The sequence below is a fragment of the Mustela erminea genome, chromosome 15, assembly GCF_009829155.1.
Source record: "Mustela erminea isolate mMusErm1 chromosome 15, mMusErm1.Pri, whole genome shotgun sequence".
NCBI classification, from domain to species: Eukaryota; Metazoa; Chordata; class Mammalia; order Carnivora; family Mustelidae; genus Mustela; species Mustela erminea.
In genome coordinates, this window is record NC_045628.1 from 19469943 (window position 1) to 19493597 (window position 23655).

At 34.7% G+C, this 23655-nt stretch overlaps 1 long non-coding RNA gene across 1 annotated transcript; it reads left to right on the forward strand.

Annotated features, from left to right (window-relative positions):
* Window positions 1-560: 560 nt before the first annotated feature.
* LOC116574244 lies at window positions 561-22244 on the forward strand. Its single transcript, XR_004279165.1, has 3 exons — window positions 561-589; window positions 8759-8837; window positions 22091-22244. It is a non-coding gene; the product is annotated as an uncharacterized LOC116574244 (long non-coding RNA).
* The last annotated feature ends 1411 nt before the right edge of the window (window positions 22245-23655 follow it).

Sequence of the window (23655 nt, forward strand, 5' to 3'; positions counted from 1 at the left end):
TTTCATTTTCTTTAGATAAATACCCAGAACTAGATTTGCAGGATCATATGATAGGTTTTTTTTTTTTTTAATTTTTGAGAAATGTCCATACTGTTTTTCATAGTGGCTGCACCAACTTATATTTCCATCAACAGTGCATGAGTTTTCTTTTTTCTCCACATCTCACCAACACTTATTTCTAGTTTTTTTGATAATAGTCATTCTAACGTGAGTGGGTGATAGCTCATTGTGGCTGTCACTTGCATTTCCCTGATATTAATGATGTAAAGTGTCTTTTCATGTACTTATTGGGCCTCTGTAGCTCTTCTTTGGAAAAATGGCTGTTCGGATCTTTTGTGCATTATTTAATTAGTTCTGGAGTTTTTTTAAGTTGTAATAAGTAACTATTTTTGATGGTGTTAATGACAGTAGACAGAAAAAGTGGGACCTAAGCTAATGTTTATAAAGTACCTGTAAAATGTCAGATACTTTGTATATACCATCCTATGAAATATAAATAAATGATCTGAGAGATAGGTATGTTAATTTCAGCATACTACTGAAGAATCCAGAATTTGAAAATGTTGAATAAGCAGCTCAGGAAAGACAAGTAAGTTTCAACTTTCTTGTAACTACTATCAATTTATTCTGGCTGCAGAGAAATGATGAAAAGAAACCTTTGGCTATATCTCTATTCAATAAAAGGGAATCCTCATGGATTAACAATGTTTGCTTTAATCTCAGAAGGGAGATGAAGCTGTTCACTGCCAAGTATTGTTATCATTGCACTAATCCAAAATTGGAACAGAAAAATGAAAGTATGTGGTAGTGTTTCTTCGTGAATGTGGGAGAGAGTTGAAAGAGAGGGATAGTTGGGATTTGAGTTCAGATACAATGATATTTACATGACATCATTAATTTAACTTTAAAATCTGAAAAAAAATAATCTATGTTTCTGATGCTGTAGTAATGCCAGCTGCCACTGAAAGAGACTTTAACAGTTTAAATTAAGTCCTTATATAAATAATACCAATTAAAATGTTTTAACAGCAGGGCAGAAGATGGAAAGGAGTCACTCTACAGCTCTCTTCATTCTCAAGACATAGTTTGCCATTTTTATATTTAAAGGTCTTTGTGAGCTTGAGTAATATATATGCATATTCCTGAGTTCAGATGGTCTTTCCCTTTCATGTAACAGTCACACTTTTAAAAATTCAAGTTATGGGGTGCCTGGGTGGCTTGGTGGGTTAAGACTCTGCCTTCAGCTTGGGTCAGGATCTCAGGATCCTGGGATCGAGCACCACATCGGTCTCTCTGCTCGGTGGGGAGCCTGCTTCTCCCTCTCTCTCTGCCTCCCTCTCTGTCTACTTGTGATCTCTCTCTGTCAAAAAAATAAATAAAATCTTTAAAAAAAAGAAAAATTCAAGTTATATGTGAATGTCTCCAAAAGGTTTAAAAAAAAAAATTGGTTCCCTTAAACTTTCTGTCTATAAGCAAAGGTTTTACAAAATAAAATGTGTTTACCACTAAGTTACTAAGTTAAGTAGGGCCTAAAAATTACCATATTAAATGAAATAAGAACTAAAAGATGAAATTAAATATGAATGAATTGAGGAAAGTGGGGAAGCAGGGCAATCTATATTACCCAAATTACAGTATCTTTTGGTTTTAAGCCAACAATGCCATTGATGCTGTGATTCTGTCTTCCAAAGACTGGACATCTGGCATGGAGTACTAGTGATTTTCCAAACTGGAAATGAACATTTTAGATCATTTATAGTTACTTAAGTGAATTCATAAAAATATAAAAGGCCAACTAGTCTTTTTCTTCAGGGTGAATCTTCAGAATGTGAGTATTAGATGGATTATGTGGTTGTCCTTTTTTACTTGCCTACCCCATCCACTTTTGGTTTCCTCCCCAATTTGAGAATCAGGGGTCAACACCTATGGAAAGTATTAACAGAAACACTATGCTGGCTGGATTCTGATTAGGTTTAAGAACCTAATCTCAGAGGGGCGCCTGCATGGCTCAATTGGTTAAGTGGTTGCTTTTGGCTCACGTCACAATCCTGGGTCCTGGGATTGAGCCCTGCATCAGGCTCCCTGCTCAGCAGAAAGCCTGCTTCTCCCTCTCCCTCTACCTGCTTCTCTGCCTACTTGTGCACTCTATCTCTCTGTCAAATAAATAAATAAATAAATAAATAAATAAAATTAAAAAAAAAAAAAAAAGCAGAAGAGCAACCTAATCTCGAGAGGAGTGGGGGGACCCTATTTCAACCAGTCCCCTGAATTGAGCTGGCTATCTACCAAACCACTCTGAACACCCACAAAATCAGCCTGAGATATAAGAGGATATATTTGGATCTATACCAACAGAATATCTCCTGCAGTTAGTTTCAGGGTATGAAGTGGGGAGCCATGACTCTGCAGGCAGATATTGGAAGATAAATGGAAGGGAGAGGGAGCCTCTGGGACCCTGTGCACCACCAGAGCTCAAAAACCTCCAGTGCTGGGGACCAAGCACAGACTTGCAGACTCATAGCAGTGGAGAAAAGACTTTAGGGCAGCCCCCTAGATTGAAACCTGGAGCTGTGGGGGTGCACATGTGAACTGGGGGCAGGTGGTTGTGTTAAAAGCACAAAAGGCAGAGACATGCCTGGACCTGGAAGTGAGGCCTAGAAGTGCTACTGTGGGGCATCCAACCCTGGATACTGCGGTTTTTAGCATTACAAACAAAAATGGAGTTAGTGCGACCTGGAGGGCTTTCTGGAGAACAGACTGCAATCTCTCTGTTCTGAAACAGAGATTTGGATATGGTCAATTCTGCTTTGACTCTCAGAAGAGAAGCAGAAAGCCACCAGGGAAAGCCACCAGAGAACAAAAGCTTCCCCAAACCTGTTTCCACTGAGCCCATGCCGCCACAACAGTAGGGAAGCGAGACTCTGCCCAAACAGGGTTGCCTGAGTACAGCATGGCTGATCACTCCCCCAGAAGACAGGCTGAAAGAATAAGAGGCCAACAACCTTAAAATCCCTGTAAAACAGATGCATCTTTCTTGGGTTGTGGTCAATAATTTGGACTCTGTACCTTCCCTCAGCCACCCCTCAACAGAATGACTAAAAGGAGGAATCCCCAACGTAAGAAATATTCAGAGACTGTAACTTCTGCCACAGAACTAATGCCTTATGGATATAAGCAAGACATTGGAAATAGACTTTGGGGTAACAGTTATGCATACAATAGCTAGGTTAGAGAAAACCATTAATGGCAACATATATTCTCTAAGGGCAGAAGTGAGAGCCGATCTGGCAGAACTTAAAAATGCTATCAATGAGAGCCAATCTAATCTAGATACTCTAACAGCTAGGCTAAATGAGACAGAAGAACAAATTAGTGATCTAGAAGACAAATTGATAGTAAAGAAAGATCAGGAGGAGATCTGGAACAAACAGCTTAGAATCCATGAAAACAGAATTAGAGAAATAAATGATGCCATGAAATGTTTCAATGTCAGAATTATTGGGAACCCTGAGGGGGTGGGGAGAGAGAGAGAGAGAGAGAGAGAGCACACGAGAGAGAGGACTAGAAGATATATTTGAGCAAATCCTAGCTAAGAACTTCCTAATCTGGGGAATAAAACAAGTATTCCTGTGCTAGAGGCAGAGAGAACACCTCCAAAGATCAAGGAGAATAAACTAACACCCCGGCATATGATAGTAAAACTTGAGATTCTTAAAACCAGGGAAACCATCTTAAGAGCAGTTAGCGGGAAGAGATTCCTTACCTACAGAGGGAGGAACATCAAAATAATGTCAGACATATCCACAGAGACATATTCAGGCAAGATATATTCAAGGTAGTAAATGAGAAGAATATGCAGCCAAGGATACTTCATTCAGCAGGGATGTCGTTTGGAATAGATGGAGAGATAAAGAGCTTCCAAGACTAGCAAAAACTGAAAGAATATGTTACCACTAAGCCAGCCCTGCAAGAAATGTTAAGGGGGGGTTCTAATAAAGAAGAAAGAACCCAAGAGTGATATGGAACAGAAATTTATAGAGATAATCTATGTAAATAAGAACCTCACAGGCAACACGATGACAATAAAATCATACCTTTGAATAATCACTCTCAATGTGAATGACCTATTCACATGAATTGGTTCAGGGTTGCCGAATGGATAAAAAGACAGGACCCATCTGTATGCTGTCAACAAAAGACTCATTTTGAACTCATTTAAAGATACATCTAGACTGAAAGTGAAGGGATAGAGAACCATCTTTCATGCCAACGGACCTCAAAGGTAAGCTGGAGTAGCAATTCTCATATTAGACAAACTAGATTTTAAGCTAAAGACGGTAGTCAGAAATACAGGACACTGTATCATTCTTAAAGGATCTAGCCAACAAGAAGATCTAACACTTGTAAATATCTATGCCCCCAACATGAGAGCAGCCAAGTACAGAAGCCAATTGTTAATGAAAATAAACATATTGATAATAATACATTAATTGTAGGAGACATTAACACTTCACTCTCAGCAATAGACAGATCATCGAAGCAGAAAATCAATGAAGGAGTAAGAGCTTTGAATGACATTGGACCAGAGGGACCTCACAGATGTATACACAACATTTCCACCCTAAAACAACAGAATATTCAGTCTTCTTGAGGGTACATGGAATTTTCTTCAGAATAGACCATATACTTGGTCACAACTCAAGTCTCAACAAATACCAAAAGATTGAGATTATTCCCTGCATATTCTCAGACCACAATGCTTTGAAATTGGAACTCTGTCACATAAAAAGTTTGGAAGAAATTAAAACACTTGGCTAAAGATCATCCTATTCAAGAATGTTCGGGTCAAGCAGGAAATCAAAGAAGAACTTAATTCATAGAAGCCAATGAGAATGAAAACACATTAGTCCAAAACCAATGGGCTACGGCAAAGGTGGTCCTAAGGGGGAAATACATGGCCAATCAAGCCTCACTTAAAAAAAAAAAAAAAGAAAAGAAAAGTTCTGAACACAAAAACTGTCTTTGCACCATAAAGAATTTGAGAATCAACAACAAATTAAGCCTAACCCATGCATAGGAAGGGAAATAATTAAGATTAGAGCAGAGATCAATGAATTAGAAACCAAAAATACAGTAGAACACTCAGTGCAGCTAGAAGCTGGTTTTTTTGGTTTTGTTTTGTTTTTAAGAATTAATAAGATCAGTAAATCACTGGACAGACTTACCCAAAAGAAAAGAGAAGGGACTCAAATTAATAAAATTATGAATGAAAGCAGAGATACCATGACTAACACCGAAGAAATAGGAACAATAGTCAGAAATTATTATAAACAGCTATATGCCGATAAGTTAAGCAATCTAGAAGAAATGTATGCATTCCTGGTAACCTATAAACTTCCAAGACTGAAGCAGGAAGAAATTGACAACCTGAATAGGCCAATAACCAGTAATGAGATTGAACTGGTGATCAAACACCACCTAAGGTTCAGGACCTGATGGATTCCCTGGGGAATTCTACTAAACATTCAAAAAAGAAATAATACCCATTCTCATGAAGCTGTTTCAAAAAATAGAAGGGGAAGGAAAACTTCCAGACTCTTTCTGTGAGGTCAGCATTACCCTGATCCAAATACCAGGCAAAGACCCCATCAAAAAGGAAAATTTCAGACCAATATCCCTGATGAATATGGATGCCAAGATTCTCAACAAGATCCTAGCTAATAAGATCCAACAGTACATTAAAAAAATTAGCCATCACAACCAGGTGGGATTTATCCCTGGGATGCAAGAGTGGTTCAGCATTCGCACATCAGTCAATATGATAGAACAAATTAATAACAGAAGAGAGAAGAACCACTTGGTCCTTTCAATTGATGCAGAGAAAGCACTTGATCAAATATAGCATCCTTTCCTGATTAAAATTCTTCAGAGTATAGGAGTATAGGGAACATTCCTCAATTTCATGAAATCCATCTGTGAAAAACCACAGTGAATATCATTCTCAATGGGCAAAAGCTGAAAGCATTTCCCTTACTATCAGAAACAGGGCAAGGATGCCCACTCTCGTCACTATCATTCAACATAGTACTAGAAGTCCTAGCAACAATAATAAGACAACAAAAAGAAAGAGAATGTATTCAGATTGGCAAAGAAGAAGTCAGACTCTGTCTCTCTTCACAGGTGACATGATACTTTATGTGGAAAACCCAAAAGACACCACCCCCAAGTTACTAGAACTCATACAACAATTCAGTAATGTGGCAGGATACAAAATCAATGTACAGAAATCAGTTGATTTCTTATACACTAATAGTGAAACTGCAGAAACAGAAATGAGAGAATTGATTCCATTTACAGTGCTGATTCCATTTACAGTAGCACTAAAAACTGTAAGATACCTTGGAATAAACCTAATCAAAGAGGTAAAGGATCTATACTCAAGGAAGTACAGAACATGCATGAAAGAAATTGAAGAAGACATTTAAAGATGGGAAAACATTCCATGCTCATGGATTGGAAGAATAAACATTGTTAAAATGTTGATGCTGCCTAGAGCAATCTATACCTCGAACACCATCCCGAGGAGAGTACCATCGGCATTTTTCAAAGTGCTGGAACAAACAGTCCTAAAATTTATATGGAACCAAAAATGACCCCAAATAACCAAGGAAATGTTGAAAAACAAAACAAAATGAAACAAAACAACAAAATAAAACAAAACTCGGGCATCATGTTGCCTGATTCGAGGTATATTACAAAACTGTGGTCACCAAGACATCATGATATTGGCACAAAAACAGACACATATACCAGTGGGACAGAATAGAGAGCCCAGATATGGACCCTCAGCTCTATGGTCAAATAATCTTTGCCAAAGCAGGAAAAAATATACAATGGACAAAAAGACAGTCTCTTAATAAATGGCACTGGGAAAATTGGACAGCTATATACAGAAGAATGAAACTGCACTATTCGCTTACACTGTACACAAAGATAAACTAGAAATAGATGAAAGACCTCAGTGTGAGACAGGAATCGATCAAAATCCTAGAGGAGAACATAGGCAGTAGTGACTTTGATATGGACCACAGCAACTTCTTTCAAGAGCCATCTCCAAAGGCAAGGGAAACAAAAGCGAAAATGAACTTTGGGACTGCATGAAGATAAAAAGCTTCTGCACAGCAAAGGAAACAGTCAACAAAACAAAGAGGCAACCCATGGAATGTCCAAGATCTGTAAAGAACTCCTCAAACTCAACACTCAAGAAACAGATAATCATGTCAAAAAATGTACAGAAGATATGAACAGACACTTCTCCAGTGAAGACATACAAATGGCTAACAGACACATGAAAAAATGTTCATCATCATTAGCCATCAGGGAAATTCAAATCAAAACCACATTGAGATACCACCTTACACCAGTTAGAATGGCAAAAATTGACAAGGCAAGAAACAACAAAGGTTGGAGAGGTTATGGAGAAAGGGGAACCCTCTTATACTATCAGTGGGAATGCAAGTTGGTACAGCTATTTTGGAAAACAGTGTGGAAGTTCCTCAAAAAATTAAAAATAGAGCTACCCTATAACCCAACAATGCCCTAATGGGTATTTATGCCAAAGATACAGATGTAGTGAAAAGAAGGGCCATATACTCCCCAATGTTCATAGGAGCAATGTTCACAATAGCCAAAGAGTGGAAGGAGCTGAGATGCCATTCAATAGACGAATGGATAAAGAAGATTTAGTTCATATACACAGTGGAATATTACTGAGACATCAGAAAGGATGAATACCCAGCTTTTGCATCAACATGGATGGGACTGGAAGAGATTATGCTGAGTGAAATAAGTCAATCAGAGAAAGTCAGTTATATGGTATCACTTATTTGTGGAACATAAGGAATAGCATGGAGAACATTAGGAGAAGGAAGGGAAAAATGAAGGCAGGAAAATCAGACTGGGAGTTGAACTGTGAGAGCAAGAAACAAACTGAGGGTTTTAGAGGGAAGGGCAGTGGGGGATGGGTTAGCCTGGTGGTGGGTATTAAGGAGAGCATGTATTGCATTGAGCACTGGGTGTTAATATGCAAACAGTGTATCTTGGAACCCTCATCAAAAACTAGGGATGTACGGTGACTATCATAACATTAAAAAAAAAAAAAGAAAAGAATCTAATCTCAAAAACATGAGAGGACAGGAGTAAAGAGAAATTCTCTATTCTCCTTCACTTTGGAGATTTATTTTTTTCCATGGCTGCTTCTCTTTACGTTAGGAGCTGAGTAGTCCTTACTAGTTCAAGCAACTATCACTGAGGAATTTAAAAATCTTTCTTTCTTTCTTTTTTTTTTTTTTTTCCCTCTTCAAGTACAGATAGTAATGGCTCCCTAACATTACTTAAGTCTTTTGATGTCTCACTAAACCTTATTTGCTCCATTAGTCTTGATTATAAGTCCTTAGGAATCTCCTCATGTTAGTCATGTGGAACAAATTTTATTTCCTTCTGGGAATGTCTCCAGTCCAAACTGTTTGCTTGTTTTGGTTGCTCTTTTCTTCTTCTATGCTTATAAATGTGTGTCTCTTAATGCCCTGGGTTTGCATCTTTATGTCTAGTTTGTCCTTCTTTATCTTTCCTTCTTCCTTCTTCCACTTTAAAAGTGGTTTTCAATAGAAATTTTTTTAATCTTACCTGTTTTATTAATACACCACACGGTTAAAATGAGTGACAGTAGCTGATAATAGATCAAAGTACTCTCTTCCAGGTAACGTTCTCACTTTTCTACTGAGCCGTGGTGATGTTCTGGGAAGAGGCCTGCAGTTTAAGGAAGATTAGCACCTGAGGTAAGCTCTGGTCTTAATTATCTCATATTACAAAGATCTGGTAAATGCCTATTATTTTATGTCAAGTACAGGCACTTCTTGATCCAAGACATCAAAAATGATTGATCACCCTAATTTATAGTATACTTTGAATGGATAATACATAGCAGAATAAGGTTGTTGAAAAGATAATGCAAATAGTTTCTAATCAGTAAAGAGAATTTTTAGAAAGTCCTAAAGATTCAACAACAACAAAAACTATTAGAACTAATCAATGGATTCAGTAAAGTTGCAGGATACAAAATCAACTATAAAAACTTGGCATTTCTATATACAAACAATGAAGAATCTGAAAAGGCAAATAAAAATTATACTCACATAGCACCAGAAATAATAAAATACACATAAACAGAATTAATGCAATTAAAAGACTTGTAACTAAAAATTATAGACATTAATGAAGAATTAAAAAGCCATAGGTAAATGGAAGACACCCCAAGTTTATAGATTGGAAGAATTAATATTGTTAAAACATCTATACCACCTAAAACCATCTATAGATTCAGTGCAATCTCTATCAAAATCTCAATGGAGAAAACAATCATAAAATTCACATGGAACCATAAACAACTCTATATAGCCAAAGCAATCTTGAACAAGAAGAACAAAGCGGGAGGCATCACACTTCCTGATTTCCAAAATATATTACAAAACTAAGTAATAAAAACGGCATGGTACTGAGAAAACAGAGCAGACATATAGACCAGTGTAACAGAAGAGAGAGCCCAGAAATAAATCTATATATTTACTTTCAACTGATTTTCAAGATGTATGTCAAGAACACACAATGGAGAAAGGATAATGTCTTCAACTAATGGTGATGGGAAAAATAAATATTCACATACAGAATGAAATCAGATCCCTCCCTAATGTCATATAAAACACATCAACTCAAAATGGATTAAAGACTTTAATGTAAGACCTGAAAGCATTATACTGCTAGGAGCTTTTTGACATTGGTATGGGCAACAAGTTTTTGGTTATGACCCCCCTAAAAAACCGGCAAGAAAAGCAAAAATAGACAAATGGGATTATATCAAAATAAAAAAAAATTATGCACAGCAAGAAAAAAATCAAGAGTGAAAAGCATTGTATGGAATAAGGGAAAATATTTGCAAATCATAATCTGAAAAGGGCATTATATCCAAAATACATAAGGAACCCACAAAACCCAATAGCAAAATGGAAAACTCACTGTATTAAAAAATTAATAGATGTTTCTCAAAAGAAGACATACAGATGGCCAACAGGTATATGAAAAAAATGTGCAATATTATTAATCATCAGGGAAATTCAAATCAAAATAATAATGAGATATCACTGCATACAGGTTAGAGTGGCTGTTATCAGACAAATGATAGTAAGTATTAGTAGGAATGGGGAGAAAAGGAAATCCTTGTACACAATTTGTAAGAATGTGGATAACCATTATGGAAAACAGTATGGAAGTACCTCAAAAAATTTAAATAGAAGTACCATGTGTTTGGGTAATTCCAGTTCTTGGTTTATACCCAAAGGGAATGAAATCAATACCTCAGGTATCTGTACTCCTGTGTTCATTGCAGTATTATTCACAATAGCCAAGATGTGGACCCAACCTAGATGTTTGTTGACAAATGAATTTATTTAAAAAAATGGAATACAGATATATTCACAATGAAATGTTCTTCAGTCTTAAAAATGAAGGAAAGTTTGCCATTTACAACATGGATGTACCTGGAGGACATTATGCTAAGTAAGATAAGCCAAATACTGTATGATCTCACTTATATTTGGGATCTAACATAGTCAAATTCATAGAAACAGAGGCTAGAAAGGTGGTTACCATGGTCTAGAGGAGGGAGAGATGGCAGTTAAAGAGTATAGTGTTTCATTTATGTAAGGCAAATATGTTTTAGAGATCTAATCATAGGGACAGAAACTATAGTTAATAATAAGAGGGTAGATCTTAAGTGCTCTTGTCACAGAGGGCAAAAATAACTGTACGAGATGATAGGTGTTAGTTTGTGGTATTCATTTCACAGTGTATATGTATATCAAAACATGGGATGCATACCTAGATATATATATATATATATATATATTTAATAAAGAATAATAAAGTAGGGGAGAAGAGCATATATTTTGTTTTATTCTCTTCTGTGTTAGGCTTTAATTTTTAAAATATTTTAATTTATTTATTTGAGAGAGAGAGTGCGCATGAGCAGGGGGGTGGGGGAAGAGAGGGAAGCAGGCTCCCCAATGAGCAGGGAGCCTGATGTGCGACTTGATCTCAGGATTTCACGATCATGACCTGAAAGGAAGACAGATGCTTAACTGACTGGGTGACTCAGGTGCCCTAGGATTTAATTTTTAGAAACATCTTTTTATTACCATGCAGTGATTTTTTTTTTAATTTTGAGGGGGTTGACTAACCCAGAATATACTACAGTGTCTCTTACTTAGTTGTTACCTAGAATGTGTGAAATTGAATTAAATTTTCTACAGCTTGTTTTCAGTTGAAGAACATATGTTCTAAATCCTTTCAAACATGAAATTCTCAGGGCCAACTGTTTATTTGTAGCACCACTTAATATATTGATAGATTGACGCCATATGCTCAAGTGGTACTCCCTTTAGATAATACAGTAAGCCTTGTTAATATCTCTGGAATTACCCAGAAATTTGGAGGAATACCGAAAGGTTCACTCATTTCAAATTTATCATCTATGTAACCTAATGTTTAATCAAATTTTCTATATTTATTCAAAACTTTGAATCATACATAATAAATCTGCTTTGGAGGGCAGTGACTACACCTGGAAAATAACAAAGGATAAATTGCACAATGTTTTCATTTGACTCTTAAGAATTAAATAGGTTTTACATTCATATTACCTAATTTCTATGATAATTTTGTATATTAGACATATTGCATTTTCTAATATTTCAAAATAATTTTGGAGACAAGGAAATAAATTCATATAAATCCTTTTGAGTTCATATAAGATGATGTTATCTTATTAATACTAAAGAAAGTTTCATATGCTTCCTCAGATATAATTAAAGCATCTGACCATTAAAACAAACCATTTTTGTTGATTTTTTCTCAAATACTAATGTGTAATTTTGCTGTGTCAGTAAATTTTTATAAGATTCCATTGTTTTTGAATCAGTGGATTCTTTTTTAGATGGAAAGTAAATAACATTTTTACCTAGATTTTGTATTCTTTGCATCTCTCATCTATAAAGGTTAATAGTGAAATACTTAAGTAAACACAAAGTTTCTAAGAAGAAGCACTGAAGTGCATATGATCTAACATAATGTGCTTCACAGAAACTAGAAATTGGATTAATACTGCTTGCTCATGCTTGAAGCACAGAAAATTGCTCAAAGGCAGATGGATGGAGAGTGAAAAATCTAAAAATAAAATTCCCAGTGGAAATGAGGATTTTCACAGTTCAGATTGGTTTCTTCTAGGATATAAGTCTTGGGACACAGAAGAAAACCTTACAAGCAGGGCATTTAAGAATAGTATAAAATGTGTGTACGTATATGTGTGTGTATATATGTTTTTGTACATGTGCATGTTTACAATTATATATGCACACTTACAATTGTGTGTGTCAGGAGAGATGGAGAAGGAGAGGGGTATGGAAATCTGAAAGAGTTCATAAATTAAAAAAAACAGAATTAACAAAATTAGATCTGCTCTTTCTTTGTAGCAAAGTGTTATTATTTTTCATCTTACCTGTTATTCTTTTATAGGTTTCTTTTAGTAGACTTTCAAAATTTAACCTATTTTAATTAAAAAACACAGTGGATCTTGGCTTTTTTTTAATTTTTGTTTTAAAAAATCTAGATGGTGATACAGTCTCTGTAGGTTTATAGTTATTAACTTCTGAAAGGCTCAGTTGTCTAACTGATGTAATTATAATAGTTATAGGTAAATCACGTCAAGTGTACATAATGTAATAAATTATCTTAATTAGGAAAAATTAATTATGAATGAAAATTTATCTAAAAATACTGCATTATGCATAACATTGGAATAAATTCCTAATCAGAAAATGTGTTAAGTAATCAGGTTTGATACATATGTCTTAGCATAAGGAAAACAAATTTCTACCTTATTTTATTGTACTTTACTTTTTTGCACTTCTCAGATATTGTGCTTTTTATAAATTGAAAGTTTGTGCTATCCCTGTTTTGAGTAAGTATCAGCACTGTTTTTCTAACAGAATATGCTAATTTCATGTCTTTGTGTAATGTTTTGTTAATTCTTGTAGTATTTCAAACTTTTTCATCATTACATTTTTCATGGTAATCTGTGATCAGTGATCTCAGATACCACTATTGTAATTGTTTTGGGGCACCATGAACTGTTCCCATATAACACAGCAAACTTAATCATAAATGGACTGTTTGGATTGTTCCATTGATCAAGCATTCATCCATCTCTTTCCCTCTCCTCAGGCCTCCCAATTCCCTAAGACACAACAATATTGAAATTAAGACTCATAAATAACCGTACAAAGGCCTATAAGTATTCATGTGAAAGGGATAGTTACATGTCTCATTTTAAATCAAAGCTAGAAATGATTAAATTTAGTGAGGAAGGCATGTCAAACAAGAGCTGAGCTAAACTTAAAGCTAGGCCACTTGCACCAAACGATTATGAATCATAGGCTAGTTCTTGAAGGAAATATAAAGGGCTACTCTATTGTACACATGACTGATAAGTAAGTGAAATAGCCTTATTGCTGATATAGAGAAAGTTTCAGTGGTCTGGGAAGAACAAACCAGTCATAATATTCCCTTAAGCCAAAGCCAAATCCAGAGCAATGCTCTAACTCTTTGCAAGTCTATGAAGGCTGAGAGAGATGAGGAAGATACAGAAGTTGAAGCTAGTAGAGGTTGGTTCATGGGTTTTAAGAAAAGAAACCCTTTCCATAACATAAAAGTGCAAGGTGAAGCAGCGGGTGCTGACGTAGAGGTTGTAGCAAGTTATCCAGAAGATGTAGCTAAGATAATTAAAGTGGCTACATTAAACAGATTTTTTCTATTGGAAGAATGTCATCTAGGATTTTCATAGCTAGCGAGAAGTGGATGCCTATCCTCAAAATTTCAAAGGGCAGGCTGACTTTCTTATTAGGAACTATGCAGTTGTTGGGGCGCCTGGGTGGCTCAGTGGGTTAAGCCTCTGCTTCCGCTCAGGTCATGATCTCAGGGTCCTGGGATCGAGCCCCGCATTGGGCTCTCTGCTGAGTGGGGAGTCTGCTTCCCCTCCACCCCCGCCTGCCTCTCTGCCTACTTGTGATCTCTCGCTCTGTCAAATAAATAAATAAAATCTTAACCAAAAAAAAAAAAAAAAAACAAAAAAAAAAAAACTATGCAGTTGTTGACTTTAAGTTGAAGCCAGAGCTCATTGGTCAATGAAAATCCTAGGGCTCTTACAAATTATGTTAAATCTACCCTGCCTATGCACTATATAGGGAACAATAAAACATGGATGACAGCACTTCTGTTTACACTATTAAGATCTCCTTGGAAAAAAGATTTCTTCCAAAATACTACTGTTTATTGACAGTGCATCTGGTCACCTGAGAGCTCTGATGAAGATGTACAATGTGGTTAATGTTACTTTCATGCCAGCTAACATATCTGTTCTGCAGCTAATAGGTGAAGGATTAATTTTGACTTTCAAGTCTTACTATTTAAGAAATATATTCTATAAGTCTGTAACTACCATAGATAATGATTCCTCTGATGGATCTATTTAAAAAGTTTATGGAAAGGATTTACCATTTTAAGTGACATTAAGAACATATGTGATTCATGGAAAGCAGTCAAAACTTACCAGCATTAATGGGAATTTGGAATAAGTTGATTCCCACCCTCAAGGATGACTTACTGGGATTCAAGATTTCAGTGGAGGAAATCACCACAGATGTGGACTTAATAATAGAACTAGAGTTGGAAGTGGAGCCTGAAGATGTGAGTGAATTTCTACAATTTGATGATAAAACTAATGGATGAGAAGTTGCTTATGCGTAAGCAAATCAAGTGGTTTCTTGAGATGGTATCTGCCCCTGGTGAAGATTCTGGGAAGATTGTTGAAATGACAACAAAGGATTTAGAATAATACAGAAATTTAGTTGATAAAGCAGTGACAGGATTTGAGAGGACTGACTCCTATTTTGAAAGAGGTTCTATTGTGGATAAAATTCTGTGAAACACCATCATGCTGCAGAGAACCCATTCATGAAAGCAAGAGTCTGTTAATGTGGAAAACATTTTTTTTTAAGATTTTATTTTTTAAATTATTCATTTGAGAGAGAGAGTGAGCAAGAGAGCATGAGAGGGTAGGAGGAGCAGAGAGAGAGGGAGAAGCAGACTCCCCACTGAGCAAGGAGACTGATGTGGGGCTTGATCCCAGGACCCTGAGATTATGATCTGAGCTGAAGGCAGACTCTTAACCGAATGAGCTACAACAGCCCCAGAAAACCTCATTGTCATTCCCATAGACACCTGAACCACCTCCCTGATTAGTCAGCAGGCATCAGCAATGAGACAAGACCCTCATTAGCAAAAAGATTTTAACTCCCTTAAAGCTCAGATGATGGTTAGCATTTTTTAGCAATAAAGTGTTTTTTAATTAAAAAACACTTTGGTATATGCATTATTTTTTTTAGATATAATGCTATGTGCATTATTTATTTTAAATATAAAAAGGTATGTGCATTATTTTTTTAGATAAAATGCTATTGCATGTTTAACAGACTACAGCATAGTGTAAACATAACTTTTATATGGACTGGGACACCAAAAAAATAATAATAATAATTTGACTCAGTTTATTGTGGTATTTGCTTTATTATGGTAGCCTGGAACTGAACCCACGATTCTCTCCAAGATATGCCTGTATATTAAACTAGTGAATTTTATCATTATCATAATTATTTGCTATCTGGTAACTTGGTATAAATACAAGTTCTAAGTATACCCACTTACAGGGCGCCTGGGTGGCTCAGTGGGTTAAGTATACCCACTTACATAAAATGCATTTATTATGTTTATCTTTGTTTAATTTTAGAAACTGCTGAAATAAAAGTGTTAATATTTTTACTAGTGGTAAGTCTTGCTTGAATAATCTAATTTTCTTTAGTAAAAAGGATAAAATGTTTAGAAATAATGCTGTTTCTCCTCTATTACTAACAACAACCTACACCAAATATTCACTAATCATAATTCACTAATTTCCTGATCATTTATTTTATAATGGCTTTAGTTCAATAAGCCTTATATACATGAACTACAGTATCAATCAAACTCTTTATTCTGAAAGAGATACTTATACTGTATTTAATGATAGTTCTCTAATAGACTTAATCTGAGGAGGTAACCAGCTTATAAGGAGTTAAGCTTCTCTTTTTGCCAGTTAAAGAAGTTTGACTACATTGGCTTATTTTCTGCTTGTCTGTCTAATGGTTCTATAAATTAGCAAAGAAAAAAGCTCTGTGGTGACCTGATAATTGCTTAAGCTTTGAAGTCTGGAGAGAACACAGGCTTGTCACATGATTGCTCCTTCAGTCCCAGCCTCACCATGGATTTGCTGGTGACCTTCGTTGATACCTTGTACCTTCTCTGTAAATGGAAAGGGTCGATGATCTCCCAAGGCCCTTCTCAGGCTATAAATGCATTTTAAAGAAAGGATTGTGGCAGCTGTTCTTCATCATCTTTGTCATAAAAGACAAAGAAAAATTACAGAAAAAATTGACTTACAAATCAGGAAGGTTTGGTATACCAAGAAAAGTCAAGAACTCTAATGAGCCCTAGTTATCAGTGATGGCAACGGGCTGATTTTATAGGTGGTGGCAAATGGCAAGTCTCCTTTGGAAAAGAGAAATTCTTTGCAACAGTAATATATGTATGCCCATCTAAATGACAGCTTTGAATCATGTTATATGCTGTTATATGACAGCATATAAAATCAATTTTATATTCAAAATTGATTTTATATGCATATATACATAGGAAAGAGAATTAGCATTTCAAGATTATTGAAACTAACATCATATAAACATGCTAAATGACATATAGTAGGGAAGGATTGTCTTTAGTATCAACAATATAAATTCATTAAAGAATTTCAGGAGATAATCCAATTTGTTCTCAAGTCCTAGCATCAATCTTTATAAACCTTTAAAATGAGAGTTGTACACCATCCAATGAAAGTTGTATACCATTCAATTAAAGCTATACACCAATGAATATTTCCTGTGTTCAATGTGTTTTTCCATTTACAGTCAAAATATTTGCATGATTTTTTTAGTTATCCTAACATCTGCTAAAGTTGTCACTCTCCTTAACATAAGACTAATAATAAATTAGAATATAGAACTACATTTCACTAAGAATGAATATAAAGATTTTATTCTTAGAAATTCTCACACATCTCCCATTTTTAGAAGTGAAAAAGCATTTTTGCTTGGGGAACAAAAGCCAAAAAAACAAACTTAAATACAGGAAAATATATATAGCTGATTATAAAGATGTAAACAGGAATTTCTTAGAATCACCACTGTGTTTAAAACAAACTATTTTAATTCTAAAATAAACAAACAAAAAAAACTTTATGCTTAGAAAGAAAAGATCTTAGTTACACAAATTTGAAAACTGCTATAACCATAAATACTCCTAATGTGGTTCCTTGAGTCAAGTTTTTCTAAGATGATTCCCTTTAGTTTGATGGGAGGGTACAATGAATCACCTAAGACAAAAAGTTTAAATAAAAATTAGTAGTCTTATTTCATACAAGAATCATACATTTTTAAAAAATGAAGGCAATTATCAATAACAGTATCTTTAAACAATTTATTCTTTACAATTTTTCAATAGTGTTTGCTAGGATAGTAGCATTCCATATCTATTTTATTTTGTATTTCTTCTATATTTTATTCATTCAGAGTTCTCAAAGACATGAATTTTCACAAGCATTAAATTATTAGTCAGAAAAACATCCCAGTACTGCCATAGTTTTCTTCTTCGAAAACATAATGTTTTACGTATTTTAAATGTTTTGATTATTTTATTTATTATTTATTTTATTTAAATATTTAAATATTATTTATTATTTTATTTTAAATGTTTTAAATATTTTTATTTTTGCTAATTAAAAAAAGTAGCTACTTCCACTTTATCAAAAACAAGACTGCCTTTAAACTTGGTGTTTAGAGCTCAGGTACATGGCCAGAAATAAGGAAAGCTGGCTTGGTTAAAGCACTCTTTGTCCCACAATTTTAAGGGAGAATGACAGAACTCCTTTCCAAATACATAGGATTTTAGAGTTGTTCATAAAATTAAGTTTATTGATTTAAATAGCTTGCTTTAGAGAGACAGTAGATCAGAAGTCTCATGTGGAATCAATCAAGCTGGACAGAGAGAGAACATTTTAATGATAACCTAGAACTTTTATCCTTTAAAAGTTCCTGGAAGAATAGAGATTTTATCGACAACAAAAAAATAGAGTTTAGGGGATCATTTAATTCGAAAAACAATTTATATAATATTCTCTAAACATCATTGTAAGCCTGTTGCGTATATGAAAAACCGTAAGCAAGTAATTCTGGGGAAATGCTTGAAAATATTTTTTCATATTTAATCAAAAACAAAGATTCCTGGTGAATAGGGCTTATCAAAAAGTACATACTCATGTGAAAATTTTGTTCCTCCAATACTACAAATGGATAGAAGCATAAAGCATGATCACGATTTTTTTTTTAAGATTTTATTTATTTATTTGACAGAGAGAGAGAGAACACAGGCAGGCAGACTGGCAGGCAGAAGGAGAGGAAGAAGCATGCTCTCTCCTGAGAGCATGGATCATCAAGGGAGCCTGATGCAGGGCTTGATCCCAGGATGCTGGGATTATGACTTGAGCCTAAGGCAGACTGAGCCACCCAGGCACACTGCATGATCATTGTTTTTAAGTTGGTTCATTTGTTTTATGAAATTTATATACATGATTTTTTTGGTCTAGTGATAATAAAATAAGGCCCAGTAATAGTACTGGTTTGCATTCTGATAAAATAATAATCAAGGCAGATATAAAGTTAAATAAAAAGAAAAAGCAAGCATACTGAAAAATAAATGAATGCAGGGCATTTTAAATTATAGATCATATTCAACATCACAGTTAATAGTATAAAGTGAAAAAAATAATCAGTCTCTTCACTAATACTATATAGCCTTGATTATTGTAGTTTGTAGTATGTTTGTATGATCGTGTGTTCTTGAGAACAAGATCATTAAATGTTCATATTCTTTCCCTAGTAAATGAGTTTCTACTGAAAATACCATTCTCTTCAGCTTTATCAAGTAGAGACTTTTTTTTTTCCCCACCCCTAATGTACTTAATTCAGGTATACAGAAAAAACTATCCAAGAGAAAGTACCAACACTCATGAAGACACTAGGGCCTCAGATGTTTTCTTAACTCAGGGCTATTCCTATCACTCCTTCCTTCTCCAACTCAATGACTCAGTACCTAGTGTGGACAATGAAGGAAGGGGTCTGACCTCTTCTGCAGCTTCCTGAAAAAGCACCACAGTCACTATTTTGCCCAAACTTGCAACTTCCTACAAAACCTCTGTTCTCTATTTCTGATGATTTTTTTAAAAATTTAACTCAAGAGAGTTGTGCTCAGCTGTGGGGTGGGAGCTGAGAACAGATCATTCAACAATAATAATTGTAGACTTAAATACTCCACTTTTAATAATGGAAGGAATAACTAGGGAGAAAATCAACAATGAAACAGAAAACTTGAACAATATTATAAACCAAATAATACCTAAGAGAGAGAGAGAGAGAATATTATATATAGGTAAAATATATATTATATATATCAATACATATTAATATGGTATATAATTATAATAATTAATATTAATATACAATGCATATATAATTATATATATACACACACATATATATGTGTATATATGTACACATAGACTCTCCAGGCTACAACAGTCAACCATTAGGTTAGCCATTAATGGTCACAGCTCCTGAGCTGTCCTGGAGTTTGAGGTGGCATGAGAGATGTAAGTAATATCATGGGTGCTCAATAAATTTAAAGACTACTTACAAATAAAGCCACAGTTGAAAGTATAAAAATTCAAAATTTTCTGAAGAAATCATTATAACTGAACAGAAGCTAAGATTATTGTAGAAAGCCTTTTTTAGAGACAAAAGATGTGAAAATGAAGACTGAGCAGAAAAAAGAGACCATGCAGTCAAGAAAGAAAGATATGGAAAGAGACTACCTAATAAGAAGACATCTTAAATGAGGTCTTGTATCTTGCAACTAATCCAGATGCTCACTAGGATCAGAGAAATGAGCACAGTGAATATAAATAACACTGAAAGGGAATACTAGGGGCAGTGAGTTTTAAAAAAAAAATGCATTTTTTTTTTGAAGGACCACCTTAACTTAGCCTTCAGATTTTTTTGCTCCCAATATACAAGATGCTTGCAAGCCTCTAACAACCATTGACTAGCAATATGAGGCCCATGTAACAAACTGAATTTCAATATACAGAAATAACTGCTTTCATTAGCTGCCAATACAGCCTAGAACAAAGTCTTGCCAGAAACCAAGTAAATCTGTTGAGTGGATGGAAATACACTTTTCCCCTGCCGTGGTTTCCTAGTAGGAGTCTTGTCCATGCCTCTAGAAGCCGGCTGAAATAACTAAATCCACTATTAATTGTTAAAGGTGTATAATTATTTTTACCTCTTAAACTTCTACTGATACCAGAAATCAAATTTTGAGTCTTTATTTATCTGTTCCTGAACTATAACATGAATAAAATTAGCATTTTCTGATTTCACAATTCTTCAAAGAAAAATGTGTGGGTTTGCTACCATGAAAATCTACTTCTCAAAGAGGCATTTCTCTTTGGGATAACACCCAGGCCAGCAGTTAGTATATTAGTGCATACTGTTCAACATGTAATTCAGGTAATTATGAATGTAATCTAAATTCTAGTCTAAAATCTAAGCATATGGAATATCTCTTCCAAGAACCACTATAGAGGATTTTATTTAAAAAGAGGATGTTGGAGTATTGGATATAACAAGAAGAGCTTATATGTTTGAAAAAAGTTATTGTGAAAGTGTAATAAATAGACTTTTGTTTCTCTTATTTAGAGATAGTATGATAACTAGGTTCAAAGAATTACAGAGGTGAAGCTTAAAGTTCTAAGTCTCCTTAGCTTCTATTCCAAACTCAAGAGCACCAATAATCTTGTCTTAGAAATCAATACCTAGCTAGTTTTGGGGGAAAAATAATTTTCAATAGAAGAGTAATACCTAATTTCCCACATAAATATGTTTCTGTCATAATCAACAGTCTACTGGCACCTTTTTTCAGGAAGAAAAAGGCTGTAAGTACTTACTGAACTAACAGAGGAGGTGTGTATGATAAACAAACACCTTGAGGTTTGAATAAAATAACCAGTCAACCATGTAATATATATCATTTTTCAGCCTTTTGGAAATATCAAAAAATTAAAACTGAAATGGTGAAACATTTGTTTCTTTTCTTAATGCTGAACTCTTGAAGACAAATAATGAATAATAATTGCCTGACAATTATTGAAAATTACATATTTCAGAAAATCTCAATTTTAACATGGGTGTGGTTTGATTTCAGAATTTTTTTTAAGTAAGAACTACTATAGTTTTTAAAATTATATCTCCTAGAGAATCTTGATGATTAAACATGTTCATAATTCAATAAATCCTACTTGAATAAATAGTGCTATATACAAAGGCTGATGGGAACTATGTGGGAAAATTATGTGTAGCAGCTGGGTTTTCTTAAGAAATTCTTTTCAGATAACACTATTTTGACAGAATGTTACCTACTTCAATCACTACTAAACCATCTTGAGAAAAGAAAGTCAAGGAGAGTTGCAGGGGTTTTTAACTGTTTGATGAAAACTTCATCACCTTTCCTTTGAAGTGTAACTTTCTCTTGAGAGGCTGAAGGGAACTCTGAAGGAGATTGGCAACTGAAGGATCTGAGTGTTATAACTCTGTGATCCCTTCATTGTATTTATTTGTGGGTAAATATTTTATAAAAGTCTTCAAAATAAAACTTACCCATCTCTGGTTTTTAACATCCCCTTTGGTTTAACCAAGTTGCCTTTCTTCTCTTGTCTTAATAGGGAACCTGAAGTAAGGACTTCTTACATTTCAAAATCAGTAAGTCCATAAAAATATATTTTTATACTATGAGAGGTTTTGTGTATAAATCAAATTTAAATCTGAATCATTTCAAATGAAGCTACCTGTTATCGGAAATTTTTTTGCAGTTTATCTTATTAGTGTTTTAATCAGAATCATTAATATTAATAGTGAACTTGATTGTGTTTGATCAGTTTCAAATTTTTATTAGAGATCTATGAGCTCTTTATGAATGAATATGACATTAACTGAAAAGGACGTTGCCTCTCTTACTATATAAAAATACACATTTTAAGTCTCAATTGTTATAGAACATACTTTTTTTTTTTTTTAAAGTTTTTTTTTTTTTTTAATTTATTTGTTATAGAGAGAGAGAGAGATACAGAGCGCAAGCACAGGCAGACAGAGTGGCAGGCTAGAGGCAGAGGGAGAAGCAGGCTCCCTGCCGAGCAAGGAGCCGGATGTGGGACTCGATCCCAGGACGCTGGGATCATGACCTGAGCCGAAGGCAGCCGCTTAACCAACTGAGCCACCCAGGCGTCCCTAGAACATACTTTTTGACTAAAGAAAGTACATGAGATAAAAAATTCAGTGAGAAAGCAGACCTATAAGAAAAAAAAAAAATCTTTAAGTCAAGCAAAAAAAATTTTCAGTAGACTTTGCATCTAATTTTTCTTAAACTGTGGATGTTATAAAGTCAAAGCTAACCAAACAATGATCTGGTTCATACTTGGGAATAAATAATGATAAAGAGGAAATTCAGGGAGTGATATTCTAATGTGAGTACCTTAATGTGCTACTGTTTAAATCCACCTATTGCAAAAGATTTTATAGTACTGTTGCTATTAATACATCGTGATAATGGGAAGAAAATTACAAATACCAGTTAAAATGTGATCGACTTAATTGAACCTCAGTGCAACTTGAGTGCTACCCAGAACTATTATGATAAACTCTACAATATTGTGACTAGTGAGAAAAGTTGTTTTAAATAGATCCCGATATCTTTTAATTCATGTATATTTTTTAAAGTAGTTCTTGGGGCGCCTGCGTGGCTCCATTGGTTAAGACTTTGCCTTCGGCTCAGGTCATGATCTTGGGGTCCTGGGATCGAACCCCAGGTCAGGCTCTCTGTTTAGCAGGGAGCCTGCTTCCCCCTCTCTCTCTGCCTGCCCCTCTGCCTACCTGTGATCTCTGTCAAATAAATAAATAAAAATCTTTAAAAATAAAATAAAATAAAATGGTTCTTTGTGTCTGTATGCTTGTATATGACATTTTATTAATTTCTTTTTTGAGCACACACAGTTATTAAGCCATAAATTCAGGACAGTTTTAGTCTAATAAAAACCAAGATTGCTTTTGTCACTTCTTTGGAAAATTGTTTAATGGTACCACTCGCTACTCCTGTCTCTTCTCTTTAGCTCTAGCACATTAGCTTTATGGCACAAAATGTATACCTCTATCTTAACACTTTTTTTACATTGTGTTATCAGGTTTTACAACACTTATGGGCCTTGGGAAAAAATGTACAGCCCTGAAATGGTTT